Raw genomic sequence first — 27833 nt, forward strand, 5'->3', positions numbered from 1 at the left:
GAAGGCTGGCGATACAGAAATCTGGCAGAGAAGAAGTCTGGCGGAGGACAAGTGTGTGCAGCTTTTCGCATTTCGTTCCTTACATTATGTTGAGTGGCTGAGCTATGGATATTCTAAGTGCAGATTAGTAGAAAGATGCGTTAAAAGAAGCTGGTCCCCTCCCTGACTCTGATTTCAGGCGGTTAATCAGTAAAACGTTCCCTAACAATTGGTGCTGCAAAACAGTTTCCTGGTCTCTCTCTATCTTCTTTAATGGCTAATGAGGTGGATCATCAACAGCAGAATCGTGTTCCTCTTGCTAACTCCTAATTTATTTACGTTAGCCAGTCCTGGCAGCTCGTACATTGTGTTAAACATTCCTCCAAGAAACCTGACACAAGTTTTTCACTCCGCGTTTCGACCTTGCCTCCTGCGTGCAGTGCGTTTCGAAGTAAGCCATGTGATCTGCGTTTTGCTCACGAAAGCGTACTTGGGACCTCGCCAAAAACGATATTTCTGCTCTTTCCACCTTCAGTTGTAAAACAGACTCTGCTAGTGGCCCTACACTGCAGAAGACTGTATCCGTATTGTGACTTCAGTGATTGACACCCAGCGGTACCTCCTCGAAGAAAGGCCAGATGACCTGGTGACGATGACCTTAGCAGCTGCTGGCTAGCGTTTTCTGGAAGTCTCCCAGGAGGTGGGCCCCTCCTTGTCAGCATACGTGACCTGATGCTGGATCGCTTACTTGCAGCTCAACTTCGTATGTTTTCAAAGTGGCCCCTCATTTAGATGAACCATGCACTTCTGTATAAAAACGTTAACTACGTTCATTAGGTGCTGTCAGCCATACTAATATACATCTCGTTAGTCAGCTGGGATTAATTATTCCAATATGATTGGTCTTTTTAACTATGGTTTTGTTTTATGTTATTTACGGGATAGTTTTGTGAAAAATGGTCGCATAACAGTGCCAGGAACCAGTACCATCAGCGGATTTTATCATTGCCATTCTTTCACTCTGAATTTCAATCTCACTTCTGAATTTTCCGTTTTCATTTAACCTCAGCACTTCACTCCGGGGTTCCGTTCATCTTAGTTCTCGCACATAATGCATATTGCCCGCCTTACTCTATACTGTAAACCTGGTTTTCGAGGATTTCAAACGTTTTGCACCACACAGCAAGCCGCTTTCTCTTCGACAGATATTATAATAATGTCATGCTTCCATTACAAACTGTAATGTCATAACTCTCTCTGTTATCTTTATTCTTACTAAATCCCAACATATTGTCATTTAAGACATCCTTAGTTTCGTTTTCCATTCTTCTGTGTATTACTCTGGCGAGCAGTTCGTGTGCATGAGCTATCGAGCTCAGTGTGTAATAGTCGAATTTAACTGCCCTTTCTAACTTCAAGATAATGTGGATGATATTCTTTCGGAAGTCCGATAGATGCCTCCAGTCTCACATATTCTAAAAATTAACTTATATAATCTTAGAAATTACTATTATACGGTGTCAGTCCATTCTGTCTTGTTTGATAGCTTGTCTTCCAAAGATGTGTCAAACTCTAACATCGAATCCTCGGTGTCCTCCAAACTGACACCCATGTTACCACGTGGTACTTTCAGTTCGTAGGGGCCCAAATTGTGCTCTTTATTCATTTTATTTGTTTATGAGTTCCGTGGAATCAGGCAAGCCAAAACTACTTGATCGTGGAACGAGTCTGTACGTATTTTACAGAATACTGAGTAGAAAATTTATAAACAACGAATTAATAAAACACGAAAACACAGAGAACAAAAATAAATAACTCATTACAGAAATAAAGTCCTCGTGTACTACAAGGAATTGCAGTACAGAATAACAGGCATGAACCACAAGGAAACCTTTCAAATTGGATTTGATAACTTGGGGTTTATTACTCAATTTTTTTCAGCTCCACTGTAAACCTATGCAAAATGACGCCTGCTGTGTACTGCACACCTTTCTCTACTATGCCGGAGGAAGTGTTTTCCAAATATCACCTATCTGCTCTCTTCTCTGCGTTTAAGCTGAATTCCTTTTGCATACTTGTCGCCTTGACTGTTAAGTTCTCCCAAAGCTATATGACTTTTCTCTGTACTGGGTCTGTCCTTCCAATGACCATTTATTTTTACTTTATTATATTAAATTTCAGCCTCCAGTTGCATAAGCAAAGAAACTTTACCTAGGTTTCGGCTATAATAATGTAGAATGAATTGAGACTTAAGCAAATGGGTCGCTATCAACTGTGTCATGTACAATCATTTTACGAGACATTGAGCAGGGAGTCGCAGTGTATCCTCGGACATTGATAAATGTTGCGATGAATCGTGATAGGAACCGTTGACGGTTCTCCGTTCTAGTCCAGTTCGAACTTTTGCCCGGTCTCTAACAGTTTTGTCGTTGTGAAATCTAAAATGTCCTTCTTTAGGACGTTGAAAAAGTAATAACGGAGGTTAACTTACTACTTCTCCTACCGTTTCCTGCAATTTATGATGAACATTTCTCTTCCGCCATATTTCGAGCAGGCTACTTCTTGATGGAGAACATACAAGCATTAAAGACCTACGCTGCGGAGAAGGGTACAGGACACATATGGGCTATTTTTGAGTGACATTATCTACATAACGGCGCGTTGCTTTGTGCCCCTCGAAACAGATTTCTTTTGTCCGTGTCTTCTCGAACCATGTTACGGGTAGCGTATGCTACTGAAATATTCCATCCAGCAACTAATCATAGGAACGAGCAATTTAATGACATGTATTACAGTAGATACAGTTTTAGATAGCCGCATGAACATTAAAATGTCGTCACCACGTTTCCACGCAAAAATAAAGCCACTTACCGGGAAACTGTCATTAATTCAGCTGCAGGAAGGCAGCGAACAGGTCAGCAACAGCCTTAAAATCTGTTCGCTACAAAATGCAGCGGCCGAAAGCGCAGCTCACACTCAAGCTTCTTGTTCATAACACGATATAAGCGCTTCGCATTTTAACTCTTAAATGTTGTCATGAGGAATTAACCAGCAGTAAAAGTGTATTCTTATGTTTCTGAGCTAAAACAGTCTTTATGCCGCTAATGTTTTCAGAATCTGAAAATTCCCCATCAATGGCGAAGAGAAACACCGGCATATGTGCTCCTTTCTGTTGTGATGGTAATCGAAATGAGCGTTTGGCGTCATTGGCCGGGAGGCCCCTTACGGGTCAGATTGTGACGGTTTAGCTGCCATAATGATTCCGCTTCCGAGATTACTGCTAACATTTCGAGTGCTAAAAACAAAATAACGTACGTACATCACACCTTTAATTAAAATTTAGAACGTAAGAGCATTTCTCTAACTACAGTTCCAATAATACGCATAACGAACTTGAAACCTGAAGCCAGGTAAAATTTAATTATATTTTTCAATTAGCTTCGTTGCGTAATATCTCATCAACAAATTATGTCTTTGAGTGTTGTGTTTCTCCGATAAATACCAAGCCAAGATCTAGCTGTAACGTTAAAATTTCATCTAAAGCATCGTACTCAGTTAATTATTCCGTAAGTCATTTTCATTGCAAACGTTATTATGTCGATAAAATAATTTGAATAACGTGGATGCCGTTTACACATACTATAAGCCATTTTTTGTACATACAGAAAGCGTTATCAAGGAGGAGTTTCTCCTATCTTTACTTAACCACAGTTTTGCTGTTTAACAAATCTGATAAACATTTTATTTCCGTGGATAGTTTGTCAGACAGATAAATAACATATAATTTCATTCGGTTGTGCTGAACATATAAACTCCCATAAGAATAGTGTTGTTTATTTTGCTTTCTAGTGTAATGCTTCTTATGCCCAAATAGGAACAGATAGAAAACCAAAGATTTCATCGGGATACTAAACGTTTTATATCAAATGTCGATACCATTTTCAGCTGTGTAAATAAGTAACTACAGGATGCACTGGTCTGAAGCCCAAACGTAATTATAATTATTTCCTTTCACGGAAACATTAGTTTATGCCTAAGTGAAATATTTCACCGAAGCATAATCCCGTCGGTAGTGAAGAAATAAAATATGGATAATCCGTTAAGATATAGATTTTTATATCAATAATGGTTCAAATGGTTCTAAGTACTATGGGACTTAACATCTGAGGTCATCAGTCCCCTAGAACTTAGAACTACTTAAACCTAACTAACCTGAGGACATCACACACATCCATGTCCGAGGCAGGATGCGAACCTGCGACCGTTGCAGCAGCGCGGTTCCGGACTGAGACGCCTAGAACCGCTCGGCCACAGCGGCCGGCTATATCAATAACGATCTTATGCCAAAGGAAGAGGAGTAGCAGTTTTTCGAAATTCACAGTATGACTTCACTGGTTTACGTTTTCATTAACATTTTTACCCATAAAAGTTAGAACTGTCTCCCATGCTTTCTTTTGGACCACGCAGGCTCTTTCATACTAATTTTCGATTAATCTGTGTTTCCTGTTTACTCCATTTGCAATGCATTTCGTATGTTTTTGTAACTTCATTTACTGTCTTTACGATGACGCGTCTGGTTTCATTAAATTAATATGTAATTCTTCAGGCTTTCCCGGAGATCTGTTGACATCGCGAGATGTCGGATATTCTGCCGGATATCAGAGTCGTTCATGCACAATATTTCGATAACGTGATTCGTTATGTTCATCAGGTACTACCTGAGACAATCTCAGGCAGATGTCGTGCAGAATACCAGACACTTTAAGATGCATAATAATATCTTTGGTGTTCGTCATCTCACTGAAAAACTTCTAGAGGAAACAAGTCCATTCAACATTCTCTGTCTAGATTTGGAGAATGTCATTCATCACACTCCACAGGAATTAATCTGTTACTCTTTGCTTGACAACAACACTGTGCTCGAACATTTTGTCAATTAGGTCAGACTACGATATAGCAACATTAAAAGATGCAAGTGTTCTCCCAGTGTTATATACAACATTTTCCTGTGATCGGGTTCAACAGAACTCAATTTTCAATGTTGTCATCTTGCACTGGATATGAGCACATTAGACCTTGAGAGGTTGCTAGCCATTCCGGCGCCGGCCGAAGTGGCCGTGCGGTTCTAGGCGCTTCAGTCTGGAGCTGAGCGACCGCTACGGTCGCAGGTTCGAATCCTGCCTCGGGCATGGATGTGTGTGATGTCCTTAGGTTAGTTAGGTTTAAGTAGTTCTAAGTTCTAGGGGACTGATGACCTCAGAAGTTATGTCTCATAGTGCTCAGAGCCCAGCCATTCCGGCTAGCCACATGACATGCAAGTTAGCAGTGATAGATTGGATCAGTATGTTAGTAAGAATTAAACACTCCAGTTGCACTTGCAGTTTTAATTAGGAATAGAACGGTGATTGCAGTGGCGTTTCTGACTCTCTGTACTCTTTATGTTGTGCTGGGATTTCGTGCATGCTGAATAATCATGTGTTTAGGCAGACCAGGTGCCATCAGGGAGAGAGCGAGCGCTAGTAATACTGAGGACTACAACGGGGATCATCCCTTGGGACGTAGGAGACGGTGTCCCTACAAGCTGGACAGTGAACCCACAACTATGGGAGAGCAGAGGAAAGGAGCTTTATGCGGACAGCCGAGCAGTCGCCGGGTGGGCATTGGGTTGCAGCTAGCCACGGCCGAGGGCAATACGCAGGGATACAGCCATGGTGTTAAATGAGACTCCACTGTTCTCCAGTCCAACCTAAAGGCCGCACAATATGTCCTCAGGTTAAAGATAAAACCTTGCCCGGCGATGTGAGAGATTTCAGATAAATACTGTCAGCTTTTCTGGGACTGTAAAAGCTTAGGTTTCGAACGCAGATAAAATCCTTAGAAAGTGTACCAAAAGCACTACTTGCTGTGAATTTATTGCATTGCTGGTGGCCCGCCAAACTGATGCCGGGAGAGTGAAACGCGCTTAGAACTTTTTTTTCCTCCTTGTTTTCGCACAGTGGTGGAAACTTGCCAGCGGAAAAAGCAAGGTCTGTGATTTAAGACAAGTCATGGTTCTCACATTTTAGACTGAGACAGGCGGTAAAGAAGTGGATTAGGACTATAGTTTTATGAAGCTGCTGGAGGGACAATGAAAAACATTATAAAATTATACCACTAATCAGCGTTGGCAGTAAATCTGGTGATTGGCTTGAAAGCTCGGGTGCATGAAAGACAGCAACCTGGGCGGGAAGAGTGCATTTCGAGAATAATTCGGACACAGAGATTCAGGGACGGACAGTCGGATCAGGGATTCGGAGATGAGGACTCGAAGGAAGACTTTCGGAGATGGATGGTCTAGGGGAGATGGAAAGATTCAGAGAAGAATTCACTCGACTAATGGATATGGTATTACTGTTAGATGCCGACCGTCGCTGCTTACGTTAGGAGCACACTGCAGCAATAGCATCATAGGGTCAGAAAGGTGCAATAACTTGTTAACTCTTTTGGAAGTGGCAAACTATCCCTCGGTCCCTCTCCCGCGTTAATGTATGTGCTCGGCTTTAATTTCTGTCATCCTCACGCCTTGCGGCCACTGTATATGCATCACCTAACTTCGCTATATACGCACATCAAAAACAGTTTTGCATCACCCCTGTTCCCAGAACTCCTGAAGATAGACATTGACTGTGGATATTTATATCACAGACACAGTCCATTTGACTGTTCAGAGATGTCACTGAACCCGCCCAAAGATGTAAACAACCATTCATGAGCAGCGCCTGTTACACGGAAGGAGTCCGACAGCCGATCAGTTCCAGTCATTCCACCAGGAAGGAGGTACACGGCTCGTGCTGTCTGTAGTTCAATCAGGCCTAGACGATCAATACCGCGGCTCGATCGCGTCCGCACTGTTACTTTGTGTCAAGAAGAGCTCTTAACAAGGGAAGTGCCCAGGCGTCTCGGAGTGAACCAAAGCGATGTTGTTCGGACATGGAGGAGATACAGAGAGACAGGAACTGTCGATGACATGCTTCGCTCAAGCCGCCCAAGGGCTACTATTGCAGTGGATGACGGCTACATACGGATTATGCCTCAGAGGAACCCTCACAGCAACGCCACATTGTTGAATAATGCTTTTCGTGCAGTCTCAGGACATCGCGTTACGACTCAAACTGTGCGCAATAGGCTGCATGATGCGCAACTTCACTCCCGACGTCCATGGCGAGGTCCATCTTTGCAACCACGACACCATGCAGCGCGATACAGACGGGCTCGACAACATTCCGAATGGACCGCTCAGGACTGGCATCACGTTCTCTTCACCAAGGAGTGTCGCATATGTTTTCAACCAGACAATCGTCAGAGATGTCTTTGGGGATAATCCGATCAAGCTGAACACCTTAGACACACTGACCAGCGAGTGCAGGCTCCCTGCTGTTTTGGGGTGTCATTATGTGGGGCCGACATACGCCGCTGGTGGTCATGGAAGGCGCCGTAACGGCTGTACGATACGTGAATGCCAGCCTCCGATCGATAGTCAACCATATCGGCAGCATATACGCGAAGCATTCGTCTTCATGGACGACAGTTCGCGCCCGCATCGTGCACATCTTGTGAATTACTTCCTACACGATAACGACATCGCTCGACTAGAGTGGCCAGCATGTTCTCCAGGATAACGACATCGCTCGACTAGAGTGGCCAGCATGTTCTCCAGACACGAACCCTATCGACATGCCTGGGATAGATTGAAAAGGGTTGTTTATGGACGACGCGTCCCACCAACGAATCTGAGGGATCCACGCCGAATCTCCGATGAGGAGTGAGACAATCTGGACCAGGAGTGCTTTAAAGAACTTGTGGATAGTATGCCACGACGACTACAGGCATGCATCAATGCAAGAAGACGTGCTACTGGGTATTAGAGGTACCGGAGTGTACAGCAATCTGGACAACCACCTCTAAACATCTCGCTGTATGGTGGTACAACAGGCAATGTGTGGTTTTCATGAGCAGTAAAAAGGGAGGAAATGATGTTTATGTTAATCTCTATTCCAATTTTCTGTATGGGTCCGGAACTCTCGGAACCGACGTGATACAAAACGTTTTTTGATGTGAGTAATAACAATGATAATGAATCAGCATCACCAAACTGCTACATTCGCCCAACCATTAGTATCCGTCTTTAACGTGACGTCTGTGTACTGCGTGATTCGAAAATGTTTGTAGTGAATACTTAACCCCTTCAATTTTTTATGTGATAAATATGGAATAAATTACAAATGTATTTTACTCGTTGATTTTACTTCCGTAGTTAGTGAAGTTCTGTCCATAGGTAGGAGTAATAGAAAGTTAATTGAGACCCACTCAATATACAGTGCCAAGGGCCCGTTAACTGATCACACTTGATTAAATTCCGTTTGTAACTCTAACGTTCCTGCGGAATGGTGTGTTTCCGTAATTGTAACCGTCAGATCAGTCACGTGCAAAACCCAGGAGACTCGTGAGTTCTCGGATAGCGCAGCAGAACTCAAATTGGGGAATTATTCTATACTGATGATGATATGATTGCTGCTTCCACAAAGAACGAATTGCAGTCTCACTTCTATTCATATTACGACCGCCATATCAATGTGATCGGTATTCTTCAGCCTCCGAGCTGTCGTGAAATTAAAAGTGCAGTGAAAAGCCGATGAACCTTTGCATATATGTGTTGCGCATTGCCTCTAGTATGCCCGTCGACCTAGTCACGTCGCATTTTACAATTCTGAGCGCACAGTAAGCGTGTAAGGATGCTATGAACAATAGAGCCTCCCGCCAAGTGTGAAGTGCCTGCTGAGGACTTCCGCCTGTTGTCGTGCAGCCCACATAATGTAACTGTCATGCTTTTCCTTCTTCATTATAATACTTGGTCGCACGCTACAGGTGCAACAACGACGCTACTGTAGAGTTTTCTATGAAAAGTGTCTCATCAACCACCATACTGCCTGAACTTGGTTCCCTATGATTTTCATCTCCTCGCTCACAAGAGCCGCTGGCCGCTGGCTATGAAGACAACATTTTCGCGCAGACTGCGAGCTGCAGACCAGTGTAGCGAATTAGCGGAAAGCACAGGACGCTGCCTGCTATTGGAAAGTTGGTACCACGCTACGACAAAAGTCAAATCGTCGACTACGTAGAGAAGTAAATGTAGGGTGTAGCTAAATGTTCCGAATAAAATGTTTTTGATTGTAAATGTGATTTCCATTTCGCGACAGATCGAGGTTGAAAAATAATAGCCCTCGTATATTAATATTAGTTCTTTGACACGGCTCCTGTTTCTGGAACGAATGCTCCAAATCAACAGAAAACTGTTTGTTGTTTCAAAAATAATCACCGTAACTGTTAATACATTTATCCCATTGTGAGACAAGACAGTCATTGCCTTCATGGAAAAATGTTTGGGCTTGCCTACGGAACCATGGATATACCCAAATTTGCATCTCTTCGTCCGAAGCAAATCGACGGCCACGAATGTCTTTGTCTTTGTTCAGGGTTTCAAAAATATGGAAGTCGCATGAGAAGAGATCGCGACTGCGTGGACGATGTGTACCGGCTTCCCAGCGAATATCTGCACCGTTGTTGAAACAACATTGGCAACATGTGGGCGGGTTGGCGGGCCTACATGCTTATGTTTTTTTATGCACGTTTCACTGTCGCACTCTCCCGTGATCACAGTACAGGAGAGCTCGAAACAGGAGGGCTAAAACAGCGTAGACACTCTTTGGTGCTTCGGATCACGTTCAGATTTCGTCAAATGGTTTTCAATGCGCCCTGGTGTGTCCACGCTGTATAGCAGAGCAAAAACTGCTGTCGCCCCACAACCCAAAGGCGTCAGATCCCGTTAAATCTGGCTGCAGACCCTCAGTGGCCTTAGAGAAGGATTGAATTATCCGGTGGGTGGTTCAAAATGGTTCAAATGGCTCTGAGCACTATGGGACTTAACAGTTGTGGTCATTAGTCCCTTAGAACTTAGAACTACTTAAACCTAACTAACCTAAGGACATCACACACATCCATGCCCGAGGCAGGATTTGAACCTGCGACCGTAGCAGTCGCACGGTTCCGGACTGCGCGCCTAGAACCGCGAGACCACCGCGGCCGGCTATCCGGTGGGTGCAAACACTGTTAAGGACGTCGTTCTATTGCACATCGCATTGCAAACTTATATCATTTTCGACAGCGAATGTGTGTAAATGAACGTCCCAAGGGAGCGGTTGGTTTCATTGACGCCTTTTATCCAATCTCCTGAGGTCGTCTCGGATCGATAAAGAGCCGCGGTTTGTCTGAAACCTGTTTCCTCAGCCAACCATAAGAAAAACACGTGATTTTAATGCTGAGCGTCGCGGTTCTGCCCTCCATCGCAGAGGTGTCAAGAAAATGAATGAGATGTGGTTAGGGCGGGGGAGGGTGGGGGGGTGGGGGGGGAAGGACCTTGAGTGACGACCTTTCCATCGTGTGATGTGTTTACGGTGACGGCGGGCACAAGTATAGAGAAATTTGATGACAAATGATGTGATCTCATTACCCTACCTTACGCCCTATATCGACCTCTGATCGCCAGCCATTTTTTTTTTTTTTTTCAGATGTGCCGACACCTTGCAGTTCGGAGCATTGCCGAGCCCGACAGTGACGCCGCAGGGCCGCACGCTTTTGCACCATCACAGTTGTAGACACTTTTGTGCCAAATTTCCTACTTCTCCGTCGCAGTGGGAGGAACTGACGGCTTTTTAAAAAACTGATTCTTTAATTCTTTCGCTCACTGTGTATTCGAAGACATCGGAACAAAAATCTGTTCGATTAACAACTATCACCGCTAGCCATAGCTAATTCTTCACTCCATACATATTCAAAAATGGTTCAAATGGCTCTGAGCACTATGGGACTTAACATCTGTGGTCATAAGTCCCCTAGAATTTACAGCTACTTAAACCTATCTAACCTAAGGACATCACACACATCCATGCCCGAGGCAGGATTCGAACCTGCGACCGTAGCGGTCTCGCGGTTCCAGACTGAAGCCGAGAACCGCTCGGCCACATCGGCCGGCCGTTCATCTTCAGCCGAACACGCGCTGCTCCTTGTATGTATTTTATGACGATTTCTTTATTTTATACTGATATTGCCAGTTTCCCGTTTGTCCTTTAAGAAGCACGTAGAACCATTAATCTTAGTTTTTTTCTTCTTACTTTCTGGAAACTTCTTTATCCTTTCTCCTAGCGTTATCTTAATGCTTTTTCGTACTCTTTTCCCATGAGGTTTTTGGACATGAACTTGGGAGAGCCTATATCCTGATTGTACGTTTCCCCATGTAGTCTACATCCAAATCCACTTGATTACGCTACAATTCTCAATTAAGTGACTGGCAGAGGGTTCATCGTACCACATTCAAGCTATTTCTCTGCCGCCCTACTCTCATACGGCGCGCGGGAAAAGCGGGCGCTAAAATCTTTCTGCGCAAACTCTGATTTCTCTTATTCTATTATGATGACCGTTTCTCCCTTTGTAGATGGGCGCGAACAAAAATTTTCACAATCAGAGGAGAAAGTGATTCAAATTTCACAAGACGATCCTGCCGCAACTAGAAACGCCTTTGTTTTAAAGACTGCCACCCCAATTCGTGTATCATATCCGTGACATTCTCTCACCTATTTCTGGCGATACCGGCCATGACCTTCTTCTTCCGTGCGGATGCACACATATTCCCCGAACTCTTACGGGACTTGGAAGAATGTCTTCCACGAGTAATGAGTGTGTTGGGGTGGGACACTACGAATGTAGTGTGTTGACATACAAGGTGAGAATGTGAGTCTCGCGGGAGGCGTGCGCGAGATAGTCCGTGCGGTCGCACTCTCATCTGTGTCCTCGGTGGCTCAGATGAGGCCAATTTCCTAGTAACGGTTTTTGCGGACCCGCCATATACGTGGGGTATGCCGGGTGCGCAAAGATGAGCGGCGGTGCTGTCGTTGTGAAACCGACCAAGTAAAGTGATCAGCTAAGGACACTATGCGAGTATGCGACCTAGGAAATACTAAGGCTTGCACAGTTAGCAAATGGATGTAATTCAAATTTGGTTTTAATATCTATAAATACTTTTCTTTAGGGTGCCGGAGGTGGCCCCACATTAATTTTGTTGTTATTTCATGCTGCTTGGTAGGACGGCAGCGAAGTTCCTTCCAGGACAATTATCATGTGTCAGGACGTACTATGTTCATTTTGTGAATAATAAAGGTTTCTGTTTCTCCAAGGAAAAAAAAAAGATGGATAGAGCGTCTGCCATGTAAGCAGGAGATTCAGGGTTTGAGTCCCGGTCGGGGCACACATTTTCACCTGTCCCCGTTGATCTATATCAACGCCCGTGCGCAGCTGAGGGTATTAATATAATTCTAATTTCGTTCTAGACGGCTGCAGTTTTTCAATTAGTTTTGATCTTTGATTACTTTGCACGACACCAAAATGACAGCATCATCTGAAAACAATCTAAGAGGGCTGCTCAGATTATCTCCAACGACATTTATGTAGATCAGCAACGGCAGAGGGCCTATAACGTTTACTTGGGGAACGCCAGATGTTACTTCTGTTTTACACGATGACTTTCAGTCAGTTGCTGCGCAGTGTGACCTTTCTGAAAGGAACTCACGAATCCATTCGCACATCTGACGCGATACTGCACAGGCTCGTGAGGAAGGAGCGCTGCCAAACGCCGTCTGAGAATCTAAAAATGTGGAATTAGTTTGACATCCCCTGTAGATAGCATTAATTCCGGAGACTAAAGAGGTAGTTGTATTTGACATGATCGGTATTTTATAAATTCGTGCTGACGATTTGTCAGTAATTGTAGTTCATAATGTTCGAACATAACACATGTCCCAAAATCCTACTGCTGATCAACGTTAGTGATATGGGTTGTAATTCAGTGGATTACACCTGTTTCTTTCCGTGAGCAGTGTTGTGGCTTGTGCAACTTTCCAGTCTTTAGGTACGGCTCTTTCGACGAGAGAGCGTTGTATATGACTGTTAAGTATAGAGCTACTGTATAAGTATGCTTTGAAAGGAACCTAACAATCTGTACAATCTGTATTACAGGCCTTGCCGTTATTAAATGAATTAAGCTAGTTCGCTACCTCCGAGGATATCTACTTCTAAGTTACTCATGTTGGCAGTTGCTCTAGATGAGAATTCAGGAATGTTTACTTCGTCTTCTTTGGTGAAGTAATTTAGGAAAACCGTGTAGTAACTCTACTTTAGTGACACTGTCATCTGTGACATCATCATTGCTATCGTGCAGTTAAGATACTTATTTGCTTCTTGGCGCTTATGTTCGTCACATATGACCAGAATCTCTTTGGGTTTGTGCTAGATTTCGAGACAGAGTTTTGGTATGGAAACTATTAGAAGTGTTTAGCGTTAAATTTCTCCCAAAATTTCGAGCAACTGAAAAATGTAGCCAATCTTGGGGATTTTACGTTTTTAAATTTGGCATGCTTTTTTCGCTGCTTGTGAAACAGTGTTCTGACCCATTTTGTGTACCATGTTGGAACAATACCATCTCTCATTAACTTATTTGGTATATATTTCTCAACTGCCGTCGACTCTATTTCTTTGAATTCAAACAACATCTGGTCTGCGCTTACATAGTCTGACCGAAAGGACTGGCCACTGTCTCTTAGAAGGCCGTCAAGGGAATTTTTATCTGCCTTTTTTTAAATAGATGTACTTTGCGTTTAGTTTTGGTGGGTTTGGATGTTACGGGATTCAGTCTCGTTACAAGAACATTGTGGTCACTAATCCCTGTATCCGTCATGATGGTCCTTATTTGCTCAGGATTGTTTGTTGCTAAGAGGACGAGTATGTTTTCGCAATCATTTACACTTCGAGCGGGCTCCTGAACTAATTGTTCAAAATAATTTTCTGAGAAAACATTCAATATACTTTCGGACTACCTTTCACGCCTACTGCTCCCTTTAAACTTGTAGTATTGTGAGGACATCGAGGGTAGATTGACATCACCACCAACTATAATTGTATGAGTGGGGCACCTATCTGAAATCAGACTCAAGTTCTTATTTGAAATCAGACTCAAGTTCTCTTTGAACTGCTCAGCAACTGCATCATCTCTGTCAGTGGGTCGGTAAAAGGAACCAATTATTAATTTATTCCGGTTGTCAAGTATAACATCTGCCCATACAGTAATTATCTACTTTAATTTGACTAGAAGATAAGCTACTTCTGACAGCAATAAACACTCCAACACCAACTGTATTTAATCTATTCTATCTGATCTCGGTTAGCTCTTTGTAAAAATTTCTGTTGAACTTATTTCCGTCCTTAGCCAGCTTTCAATATCTATTATGATTTCAGCTTCAGTGCTTTCTATTAGTGCTTGAAGCTCTAGCTCTTTTCCAATACACCTACGACAACTTACAACTACAATACCGTTGTTGCTAGGTCTGCCTTCCTACGTTCGCCCTGCATCCTTTCGGACTGATGCCCTTTCTGTAGTTTCCCGATACCCTCAAACCTAAAAATCTGTCCAGTTCCGTCCACACATCCCATGATGACCGTGGCAGCCGTTTCCTGTGTGTAGTGGACCCCTGTCGCCATAGGATCAACGACGACTTCCGTGATAACCTTCAGCGTCGCGTCTGAACGTTTTACGTCGGGTTTACGGATTGTCTTGTAATATGTAATATTTTGCTGCTTCATCTTGAGGTTTCTTTTCTTGCTATGTGTCTGTAAAATTTCAGAAAGATTTTCCACACAATGAAACTAAATCGATCAATCGGAGAACACAGTACTCCTGAGATTCTTCGCATCGTGATGTCGCCTTTTATTCTGGGTCGGAATATTATCCGGAAAATCTAACTTCCATTTTCTCGATGGCATTGGTGTTTATGATTTGTAGTGATGTCTCAGCTGCGCAAAACAATTCTGGGAGAACGACAGTGTAGTTGTGGCGAAGTGTAGATTTGTTGTAAAGGGATTGCTTCTTATAAATATTGCAAATGATTGTGTGAGCTTTAAGCATTTTTTCTGCATGGGCTTTATTGCTAAAATGTTCAGGATAATTTCGTTTAAGTACTTGAAATATTAACCTTAGCGCTGTTTTCATGTCTCGTCGTGAGAGACCCCAGGTCTGCGTGCTTCGATTATTTGAGGTCATTTTTGATAGCGACCTCATAAACTATCTATGGCATGTGTCTTGCTTCAGTTGTTGTCATGTTAACTATTGATAGGTCATCGTCAAAGACAAGGCAATTGACACTGATTCCTATACTTTTTGTTCCCATATTTATTCAATTTATTTCTGTGTGCCATATGCCTATTTTTATGTCAAAAGGTTCAGGTTTTCGCCAATGTGTTTTACTGTAAAAGTTGCATTTGTTGAAACCTATCCATGTAGTACATTGCTCTGAGTGGTGTTGTTAATCGAATGATTGACTTTTTTTTTTAATCCAACGTAGTCACTTTGTAACTGGCAGTGCCGTAGAACCGTTTGGAGGTTCCACATATGCTCTGTTGTCGAATGCTCGTCTACTACTCATCTATCTTCCATCCCGTATGAAAAGGTAAGAAAGGCACATGAGAATATTTTCTAGTCCTCAGTAAAAGAGAAACGCTTACGTATTTTTTTCTACCTCCTTCTTGTGCAGTGCGTGTATCAAAGCAATTTCCTTCCTGCAAGCAAAACTGCACTTCGCCATACATTCACAATGGTGGCTTGTAGCTGGTCACTTATCAGTTTGCCTTCAGTTTTGACAATTTTCTTTTCTCATTTTTAAATTTTCGTTTGTGACTGCTCTACATTCTGATGAACTATTCGAGAGAACGTAAATTTATATTTCGGAATCTGGGATACAGTTGAAGAACATTGCACGTATTGTTGATTACCCAATTTCGGAATCAGGGATACAGTTGAACAACATTGTGCCTAGTGTTGTTTACCCAATTTCGTTCTCAGAAGAAAAGTTTAGTCTGAATATTGAAAAACGAGTCTGACGTATACTTTTGGTAATGAGGCGTTCAAGAAATTCTTATCAAATGCATTGCAACGAGAGAACAGGTAGCGTATCGTGCGAGACAAATATGATGTATGTCATTCAAACGCCTATGGATAACCGTACAATGTATACTGCAGTTTATCGTCTCATTGAAATGGATTTCCTTTAGGCCATTATCGAACTGAAATCGCCGTGTAGTCCGAAATTGAGAAGTAATGTACTAATATAGCGCAATACATTGGTTGAAATGCCTTTCTTGAACTCTGCTCTCTTCTGTCACAATCACAAAAATAAGCCCGCATGCATGAGAACGAAGAACGACGACTGTTAGTGTATCATTTTTTGTACTGTCAACTGGCGCCCCTTTTGATAACGTGAACATCAACAATAAGCTTCACAAATCAGAAAAGTAGCAACATACAAACTAACTCGATACTGCCTGCCAATTATAAATTTTAATAGAGTTTATTCATATTGTGTGACGTGAAGAGCCACCGAAAATTTGATAACAAGATTAGGAACCTGACATCTAAAGCATCTGTAAATTACCCACTTTCTTCTCAAGAGATCTCATTATGGTATAAAAATTCCGTGGCCGAGAAAATAATATGGCCAAACGAATTCTGAGATGTTCATGAATAATGGCGCTGCAAGAAGATAAGGGAACCTGGAAGCCAGGGCTATAATTTCGTTAAACGATGTTTCGTAAAAAGGCTAATCGGATGATTGTAGCTATATTCGTTTATCACTTTGTGAATTGTTGATATAATTGTTGTATATTTCTAGAACAGCTCACAAAAGATGTGAAAAAGATGAGGATTATGTACTAAGTAGACATTAAGGAGAAAAATTAATACATACATTTCTAACTTTAATAATGACTACTCTTCACGGAATTTTTCTTGCCTGTTTTTCTTAAGCTTCGAGAGCGGTATTTTTCTTATGCTGCCAGAGGCTTCAATGTCTAGCTCCTTAAATCACCTGCTATGATAGGAAAATCACTGCCGCTAGGTACAAAGCATATAGGCAGAAGAACTCTGCAACTGACCGACAGTACTAACGAGTTTGTAATTTTTTTGTTCTAGTTTCATGAATATCAGCTAACCTTTTCATTTTAGTTTTCATTTGACAAAGAGGAAAATCTTAGATTCTTAAAACTTTTTCATTTTGTGCCAATAGGTGTACTTTGATTAATAGGAAAACATGACTGTAGATATGAATGAATGTCTAGAGAGAGAAAGAAAAGAGAGAATGAGTGTTTGATGTAATAAAGAGAAATGGGGGTAGGAAAATAGTGTCTGCATGAGGCTTTGAGGTGGTTCGTATTCTTTCTCTGGCTGCCTCACCCAGAAGAACACTGCTACAAAAAACTATATACTGTTTCGAGAATCTTATCTACATACAGTTCGATCTTTGTGAAAAACTCGACAAAGACTAAGACATTTGATTTTTGTTCTATTTCTGTGAGTGATGCCCTCCTAAAAAGAGCTGGGTTTTAAATGTTTCAAAACTGGCAACTGAAGCAAACTTTACGAATCTAGACGTACTTTAAATAAAGCGACACAACGGTAAAGGTCACGCTGATCATAAAAAAAGTGCCAAGTAATGCGCAAATTGCTGTAAATAAAAGACACGAGAAAAAGCTAGTTTTACAGTGATTTCCAAGAACTACTTTCAGCCTAAAATGCAGCGCAGGATAGCTCTATAAACTCATATTTCGGAGATGACTCTAACCAAAAAATAATTTATGATTCTAACTCTAGTCTTTTCTTACAAAATTATTTCAGTTACTCAAACACAATTTCAGTAAGGTGTTACCATTTATTTTGTGAAGGAGTTCACGTTCATGACCACTGGTAGTTGCTCTAGTGAAAGGGCAGTCCAAAACAGAAATGAGGACGCGCGAGCAGTTGCTGTAAGAATTGCCACCCGCATGGACGTCAGAAGTGACGCAATCAGAGGCGTACACCAGCAATTGTCACATCCCACGCACTGAGAAAACAGCTGGACGCAGGTGAACGGCCGAATACATGAGCTTTGATGTGCACCATCGATGTTACATCCACCTTTTTTAGGGTCTCGTATTGAGAGAAACGGAATCCCTATAATATTATTTAGCTGTCCGTTTGTCTGCGGAGTGATCATACCCCTTTCTTTTTTCTTTCAGGAAAGAGTAGAGGTTTCTAGTTGAGATTTACGTCAAGTACTAAGGTCGACGGAACCTGGTGGTGTAAAACGTTTAAGCATCTAAGTCAACGTAATCAAAAGATATGTCTACTAAGACAGCATAATTCGATATTCGCAAACTCCATCGGCAAAACCTATATGGTACTTGCCGTTGACATAGAAGCATAAAATTTGGCAAGAAGCAACGTTCTATAGTATAAGTAAAGGAAAATTCCTAAAACTGTTCACATGTAACTCCATATATATATATATATATATATATATATATATATATATATATATATATATATATATAGAGAGAGAGAGAGAGAGAGAGAGAGAGAGAGAGAGAGTCATTTGTTTCCCGTCTGTCTGTCTGCTCGTCTTTTCGTCTTTTGCCGGCTGCTGTGACCGAGCGGTTCTAGGCGCTTCAGTCCAGAACCGCACTGCTGCTACGGTCGCAAGTTGGAATGCTGCCTCGGGCATGGATGTGTGTGATGTCTTTAGGTTAGTTAGTAGTTTTAAGTATAGGGCACTGATGACCTCAGATGTTCAGTCCCATAGTGCTTAGAGCCATTTTTTTTGCTCGTCTTTTAATATTCCTTATTCTTAGGAACGAGTAGAGCTATCACACCGAAATTTATTCCAGATATTAAGGTCTGCGGTCCCTTGGCGGTGTAAAGACTTTGAGCTTTTAGTATTACTCATTACGCATTAAAAAATATGCGACCGTTTATGTCACGTACACACTAAAGGGGAAAAAAAACATGAAGGAATTACCCGAATGCGACGGAAATCGTTGGATGTGATGTACTTGTACAGACAAACAAATGATTAGAATTTCAGAAAAATTGGATAATTTATTCAAAAGAAAGAGTGTCACAAACTGAGCAAGTCAATAACGCGTTAGTCCAGGTCTTCCACCTCTAGCCCTTATGAAGCAATTATTCGGGTTGTCATTGATTGACAGAGTTGATGGATGCCCTCGTAAGGAACATCGTGTCAGATTCTGTCCAGTTAGTGCCTTAGATCGTCAAAATGACGAGCTGGTTGGAGGACCCTGTACATAATGCTCCAAACATCCTCAACTGGGGATAGATCCGGCGACCTTAATGGAAATGGCAGGGTTTGGAAAGCACGAAGACGAGCAGTAGAAGCCGCTGCTGTGTGCAGGCGGACATTATCATGCTGAAATTTAAGCCCAGTATGGTTTGCCATGATGGCCAACAAAACGAGGCATAGAATATCGTAGAAATTCCGTTGCGCTATAAAGGTGCCATGGATGACAACCAAAGAGTTACTATTACGGTGAGGAATGAACCCCTGATCATCACTCCTGATTGTTGGGCCGAATGGCGGGCGACAGTCAGGTTCGTACACCACCGCTGCCGGCCATATACGGACACGACTTTGCTGGTCATCGGGGCTCAGATCGAAACGAAACTCATCACTGAACACAATTATACTCCAGTTACTGAGATGCCTGGAGTGTCTGGAGACGCCCCGGACAGTGGTTGGATGCCAACCTGACTGTCGCCCGTCATACAGAGTACAATCAAAAGTGATGGTCGGGAAGCCATTTCTTTCCATAGCAGGACCCCTTCGGTTGTCATCTGTGGCACCCTTACAGCATAACAGTACGTCGACGATATTCCTCGAACCGCTGTGTTGTCCTTGATGGCAGGCCATCCTGAGCTTACTTTTAACGTCCACCAGGCGAGAGTTTCTACTGATTCTCTTCGTGCTTGACAAACCCCGCCTTTGCCAGCAAGGACGCCGGATCTCTCCCCAACTGAGAACACCTGGAGCATTATGGGTAGCACAGCCCGACCAGCTCTGGATTTTGATGTTCTAACACACAAATTCGACATAATTTGGCTCGATATTCCTCAGATGGACATCCAACGGATAAACTGAAAGAACCAGAGGTTGCAGAGAGTTTCAGGGAGAGCATTAGGGATCAATTGACAAGATTGGGGGAAAGAAATACAGTAATAGAAGAATGGGTAGCTTTGAGAGATGAAATAGTGAAGGCAGCAGAAGATCACGTAGGGAAAAAGACGAGGGCTAATAGAAATCCTTCGTAACAGAAGAGATATTGAATTTAACTGATGAAAGGAGAAAATACAAAAATGCAGTAAATGAAGCAGGCGAAAAGGAATACAAACGTCTCAAAAATGAGATCGACAGGAAGTGCAAGATAGTTAAGCAGGGATGGCTAGAGGACAAATGTAAGGATGTAGAGGCGCATATCACTCGGGGTAAGATAGATACTGCCTACAAGAAAATTAAAGACACCTTTGGAGAAAAGAGAACCATTTGCATGAATATCAAGGGCTCAGATGGAAACCCAGTTCTAAGCAAAGAAGGGAAAGCAGAAAGGTGGAAGGAGTATATAGAGGGTCTACACAAGGGCGATGTTCTTGAGGACAATATTATGGAAACGGAAGAGAATGTAGATAACGATGAAATAGGAGATATGATGCTGTGTGAAGAGTTTGACCGAGCACTGAAAGAACTAAGTCGAAACAAGGCCCCGGGAGTAGACAACAAACCATTAGAACTACTGACAGCCTTGGGAGAGCCAGGCCTAACAAAACTGTACCATGTAGTGAGCAAGATGTGTGAGACAGGCGAAATAACCTCAGACTTCAAGAAGGATATAATAATTCCAATCCCAAAGAAAGCAGTTGTTGACAGATGTGAAAATTACCGAACTATCAGTTTAATAAGCCACGACTGCAAAATACTAACACGAATTCCTTACAGACGAATGGAAAAACTGGTAGACGCCGAACTCAGGGAAGATCAGTTTGGATTCCGTAGGAATGTTGTAACGCGTGAAGCAACACTGACTCTACGATTTATCTTAGAAGATAGATTAAGGAAAGGAAAACCTAGCATTTGTAGACTTAGAGAAATCTTTTGACAATGTTGATTGGAATACGCTCATTCTAATTCTGAGGGTGGCAGGGTTAAAATACAGGGAGCGAAAGGCTATTTACAACTTGTACCGAAACCAGATGGCAGTTATAAGAGTCGAGGGACATGAAAGGGGAGCAGTGGCTGGGAAGGGGGTGAGACTGGGTTGTAGCCTCTCCCCGATGTTATTCAATCTGTATATTGAGCAAGCAGTAAGGGAAACAAAAGAAAAATTGGGAATAGGTATTAAAATCCATGGAGAGGAAATAAAAACTTTGAGGTTCGCCGATGACATTGTAATTCTGTCAGAGACAGCAAAGGACCTGGAAGAGGAGCAGTTAAAGGGAATGCACAGGGTCTTGATAGATGAACATCAACAAAAGCAAAACGAGGATAATGGAATGTAGTCGAATTATGTCGGGTGATGCTGAGGGAATTAGATTAGGAAATGAGACACTTAAAGTGAGTTTTGCTATTTGGGGAGCAAAATAGCTGATGATGGTCCAAGTACAGAGGATATAAAATGTAGACTGGCAATGCCAAGGAAAGCGTTTCTGGAGAAGAGAAATTTGTTAACATCGAGTATAGATTTAAGTGTCAGGAAAGTATTTGTATGGAGTGTAGCCATGTATGGAAGTGAAACATGGACGATAATTAGTTTGGACAAGAAGAGAATAGAAGCTTTCGAAATGTGGTGCTACTGAAGAACGCTAAAGATTAGATGGGTAGATCACATAACTAATGGGAAGGTATTGAATAGAATTGGGGAGAAGAGAAGTTTGCGGCACAACTTGACTAGTAGAAGGGATCGGTTGGTAGGGCATATTCTGAGGCATCAAGGTATCGCCAATTTGGTTTTGGAGGGCAGCATGGAGGTTTAAAATCGTAGAGGGGGACCAAGAGATGTATACACTAACCAGATTCAGAAGGATGTAGGTTACAGTAGGTACTTGGAGATGAAGAAGCTTGCACAGGATAGAGTAGCATGGAGAGCTGCATCAAACCAGTCTCTGGGCTGAAGACCACAACAACACAACAACAACAATATGACCTGAACTGTAACTGATCTGAATGTAGCTTGATTTTGATTAAATGTGCAACGGAAGTAAAACAGTTATCTAGCCCTAATTATAATTTCCACTTACCTCGCGTCTTGACAACAGTGTTGCAGATATCTCGAAAACACAATAGGAAAAAGCAAGCAGGCAGCGGCCAAGCAAGATTTTTTTTTTCTAAATACATAATCTAACTGTTGCATGTTGGGAGGGGGGAGGGGGGGGGAGAGTAACTATAGCTATGAAATGATATGCCAAGATAACGATTTTAGAGTGAAACACACATTCAAAGCACAGAGTAGTACTTTACGTGATCTTCATAACATGGGTCTGAACAATACTACAGTTGATGTCAACAAAGTTAACAGAGAATTTCTATAAAAATGAAACAGATTAATCAATTAATATGCAAATCCATGACTCAGGGAAGTGGCGTGGTCTTTCTCTCAGCTCTGAGCAAGTTAACTAGCTGACAATAATTATTCCTAGCTGCGCAGCGCTGCAGTCTTACCTCAAACTTCTTTTCTTAAAAAATACTGACTTTATTCAAAATTTATATTTCTTTCATTTTTAATGTACCCATCATACTCACCCTAGCTGCCATTTATTCACCTATCAGATACAATCACAAATCCACAAAGCACTACTAAATACGTCCATTAGCTGCCACACGTGACATAAGAAAGTATCAGACAGCGCAGAGGCAAAGACTGTGTCACGACAAGACCAAAGATTGTTTAACAGTAACTTTGACGTGCACATCGATGACATACAAAAATCAAAACGACATGATCAACTTACAGTTTGTCTGTAAACCTACATCATATCTAACGGTTTCCGTCCCATTTAGATAATTCCTTTGCGCTACGTCGTTCTTTCTTTTTGTTACAGTGTATTTTGATAACCGCGACTCACTCATCAAAACCGATAACGTTGGCGCTAAACTGCACTCTTGAGATAAGTACACGGTTTTTGCCTAACTATTGTTGTATTTCTCATTCTTTCCTTCCTCCCTTTAGAACCCACACTCAGCTACAGAATACAACAATATTGGCACCGAGAGTGGTCCATTGTTTGCCTATGTTTTGGTGTTCTGTGACTGTATTCTAAATTTATGGAATACTTTCGGCTGCTTCAAAAACTTTTTCTGGTATTTAATTAGCATGAAGCGTTTCGGCAGCATGTTGCAATCATCTGGTGCATTACCGTTACATGTAAATTACAGTGAACTGACAAAAATCATGGGATACCCCCTACTATCGTGTCGGACTTGGTTTTGCCCGGCGTAGTGCAGCACCTCAACGTGGCGTGGACTCAACAGGTCGATGGAAGTCGCCTGCAGGATTTTGAGCATGTACTGGCCTCTCGATTATGTCCCATAAGTTCTCGGCGGGATTTATATCGAGCTATCTGGATGGTCCATCATTCGCTCGAACTGTCGAGAATGTTCTTCAAACCAGTTACGAAAAATTGCGGGCCCGTGGTATGGCACATCCACAACAATTCCATCGTTGTCTGGGGGAAGTGACGTGCATCAACGGCTAAAAATGGTCTCAGTTAGACCAGAGTACGTAGACCATTCCATGTAAACGCAGCCCACATCATTATGGAGCAAGCAGCAGCTTGCACAGTGCCTTGTTGACAACTTGCATCCATGGCTTCGAGGGCTCTGCGCCACATTCGAACCCAATCATCAGATTTTACCAGCTGAAATCAAGGCTCATCTGACCAGGCCACGATTTTCCAGTCGTATACTATCCGACCGGTATGGTCACAAGCCCAAGAAAGGTGCTGCAGGGGATACTGTACTCCTAGCAAAGGCACATGCGTCAGTCGTCTGCTGCCACAGCCCCTTAACGCCAAAATTCGCTGCACTGACCTTATGGATGCGTTCGTAGTACGTTACACACTGGTTTCTGCGGTAATTTCACGCAGTGTTGGTTGCCCGTTAGCCATGACAACTCCACGTAAACGCCGCTGCTTTCGGTCGTTAAGTGAAGACTGTCGGCTAATGCGTTGTTCGTGGTGAGAGGTAATGCCTGAAATTTGGCATTCTCGACACCCTCTTGACATTGTGAATCTCTGAATATTGAATTCCGTAATGATTCCCGAACTGAAATGTCCCATGCTTCTAACTCCAACCACAAATCCGCGTTTTAAGTCTGTTACTTCCCGTTGTGCGCCGCTGCTTTCGGTCGTTAAGTGAAGACTGTCGGCTAATGCGTTGTTCGTGGTGAGAGGTAATGCCTGAAATTTGGCATTCTCGACACCCTCTTGACATTGTGAAGCTCTGAATATTGAATTCCGTAATGATTCCCGAACTGAAATGTCCCATGCTTCTAACTCCAACCACAAATCCGCGTTTTAAGTCTGTTACTTCCCGTTGTGCGCCGCTGCTTTCGGTCGTTAAGTGAAGACTGTCGGCTAATGCGTTGTTCGTGGTGAGAGGTAATGCCTGAAATTTGGCATTCTCGACACCCTCTTGACATTGTGAATCTCTGAATATTGAATTCCGTAATGATTCCCGAACTGAAATGTCCCATGCTTCTAACTCCAACCACAAATCCGCGTTTTAAGTCTGTTACTTCCCGTTGTGCGGCCATAATCATGACGTAAATCTTTTCACGTGAATCACCTGAATACAAATGACAACTGAGCCAACGAACTGCTCTTTTATACCTTGTGGATCAATACTACCGCCACCTGTAAATGTGCATACCGCTGTCCCACAACTTTGTCACCTCAGTGTACATTAACGTGAAGATGGCGAAGTTCACTTGCTGGGTATGGTTCAAATGGTTCAAATGGCTCTGAGCACTATGCGACTTAACTTCTAAGGTCGGCAGTCGCCTAGAACTTAGAACTAATTAAACCTAACTAACCTAAGGACATCACACACATCTATGTCCGAGGCAGGATTCGAACCTGCGACCGTAGCGGTCGCTCGGCTCCAGACTGCAGCGCCTAGAACCGCACGGCCACTCCGGCCGGCTGCTGGGTATGACAGGGAGATTAAATGCTGAAATATAAATATTTTGCTGGTAATTTAGTAGTCTGACACACAGAAGACAGTAACGAACACGTCACAACACTTTCACATTCAGATTTTTACATTATTCTTCGGTAAGTGATAATTTGTAATGTATTCGTCACTGCGCTTTGTGTGTCAGACTACTAAGTCTTCACCAAAAATAGTTATATTTCGACAAGGAACCTCCAGACGCGTTTAGCAAATGAGCCTCACTATATGTCAGGTTAATGTAATGTACATGTGGCCCGCCCGGTTAGCCGTACGATCTAACGCACTGCTTTCCGGGCGGGAAGGTGTGCCGGTCCCCAGCACGAATCCATCCGGCGGATTATGTCGAAGGTCCGGTGTGCCGGCTAGACTGTGGATGGTTTTCAAGGCGGTTTTCCATCTGCCTCCACGAATGCGGACTGGTTTCCCTTGTTCCGCTTCAGTTACATTATGTCGGCGATTTCTGCACAAACACTTTCTCCACGTACGCGTACATCATAATTACTCTACAACGCAGACATAGGGGTTACACTCGTCTGGTGTGAGACGTTCCCGGGGGAGTCCACTGGTGTCTGAAACACACAATAACCCTGGGTTCCGTGTGGGGCAGCGGTGGCGTGAAAGGACTGCTGTAGCCTGTTGTGGGGTTGTGTGCCACTGTGGGCTACGGCGGGGACGAAGCCTCTCCGTCGTTTCTGGGTCCCCAGTTCAATACAATATATTACAATGTACATGTAACTCTAATTCACTTGTTGATGACAACATACAGCCAAACGAGTCGTGATAATAAAGATTAGTAAAAAGCGTCGAAGCAGCAGAAATTATTTCATAACTAAGACGCATTTATATTTTCACAGATATCAATTTCCAAATTTCAGAGCTAACTCTCTTGTAATATAGTAACATGAAAAAATAACATAATAAGCAACTCTAGAAATTATAAGCTACGTTCATTGTAGAATATATTTGCGATACTAGAGTGAGGATCTATCCATGGGAATGGACTTGGGGCCTCTACCATTCGGCCTGTTAGAGACTTATACACATAGCCTAACATACCTGCTGTGACAACAAATTTGACACAGTTGAAAGTTCTCTGTTAGATTCCTTTCATGCTATTTTCCTCGATTTATTGTAGTTTACGTCATACATTTTCACCTCTAAACTTACTGTGGTATTTCTAAATTTATGTGGGAGGAGGCTGAGCAGTGGAATATGTTATATTGACATATAAACACGAACAACTTGTCATACAACGTTTTCAAATGAAATTTTATATGTAATTCTTATCATACAGTTTCCTATGAAACCCACATTCGCCTCCTTTACGTAGTATATATGATATCTTAAGATATTGTCATCTACTTCCCCTCTGGTATGAAAGGATGAATGAGTGAGAGTGTTTGTAGTTGCATGCTCGGTGGTAGCAGAGAAGTTCTGTCTGCTAGAGAACAGTAGGACCAACGTCTGAGTAGGTAGATAAGATTTCTACGGCAAAGAGGGTTGTCTCCTTGGTGAGGGTCTATCCGTCCCTTGTCAGGTTGGTAAAGGAAGCTACCTCTCTGGTCACTTCCTATTGTATCTGTGGGACACCCTCGGACAGGGACGACGCTAGTGAGTCTGCGGACAGTTTCTTAAGTGGTAACATCTCCGGGTAAGCGCGTGTTTGGTGAGTCCGAAGGACAATGAAATTCTCAAGTTTTCTACCTAACTGAAATATTAGTTACTTTTCTTACAGATCTACATCGAAAATGTTTTACATATTATTTTAAATCTGGATGCAATGTGATTTGTGGCCGACCGGTGTGGCCGAGCGGTTCTAGGCGCTTCAGTCTGGAACCGCGCGACCGCTACGGTAGCAGGTTCGAATCCTGCCTAGGGCATGGATGTGTGTGATCTCCTTAGGTTAGTTAGGTTTAACTAGTTCTAAGTTCTAGGGGACTGATGACCTCAGCTGTGAAGTCCCATAGTGCTCAGAGCTATTTGAACCATTTTTTGTGATTTGTGTTGGTTTCGGAATGTATTGCGGTAGTTGATTTGTTTCCACTCCAATAAAGTAAAGTGGAAGCACGTTGTCATGGGGCGTAATTCTGATTAAAATCATCGCTTTTTAGTGTGAATGTGCGTATAAGTGTTTTCTCTCGTTGAAATTCTTCAAATTAATAATTTCTCTTTTTGTTCAACCCACATGATGTGTGCTTTGTAGTAGCAGTACCACGTGCTCGTAAAATTGTTTGAGCCATCAGGTCAATATTATGCCGTTATTAACGCAGTTCGGAAGTTTCTTTTGTAACTAATGTGTTTGGATTTGACTTTTTCATTAAAGTCGTTGTGGAATTACATATTTTCTGTAAATGTTCTTGTACACGTGAAACATGTGCTGTAGTAACGAAACTAGCCCTCAGCTACTCTTTTGCATAATATTTCGCGTATTCAAACTTAATTAATCGCTACCACGAGCAGTTTCTCCTACTTCACGATTTCTAGAAACATTTTCATAGAGCATTTTGGTAAGATTGTGCGTATATCGAAGCACTTGATCTTTGTCTACACTTCCATTACCAGCCTGTGGTTATCCATTGGGAACACGACTGCGCGAGGAGCGGAATTTCTTTGCCTAAATAGAATGGATTGGTGATGGTTCAATAAATGGTTAAAATGGGTCTAAGTACT

Source organism: Schistocerca nitens, chromosome 1 (assembly GCF_023898315.1).
Source record: "Schistocerca nitens isolate TAMUIC-IGC-003100 chromosome 1, iqSchNite1.1, whole genome shotgun sequence".
In the NCBI taxonomy this organism is placed as follows: domain Eukaryota; kingdom Metazoa; phylum Arthropoda; class Insecta; order Orthoptera; family Acrididae; genus Schistocerca; species Schistocerca nitens.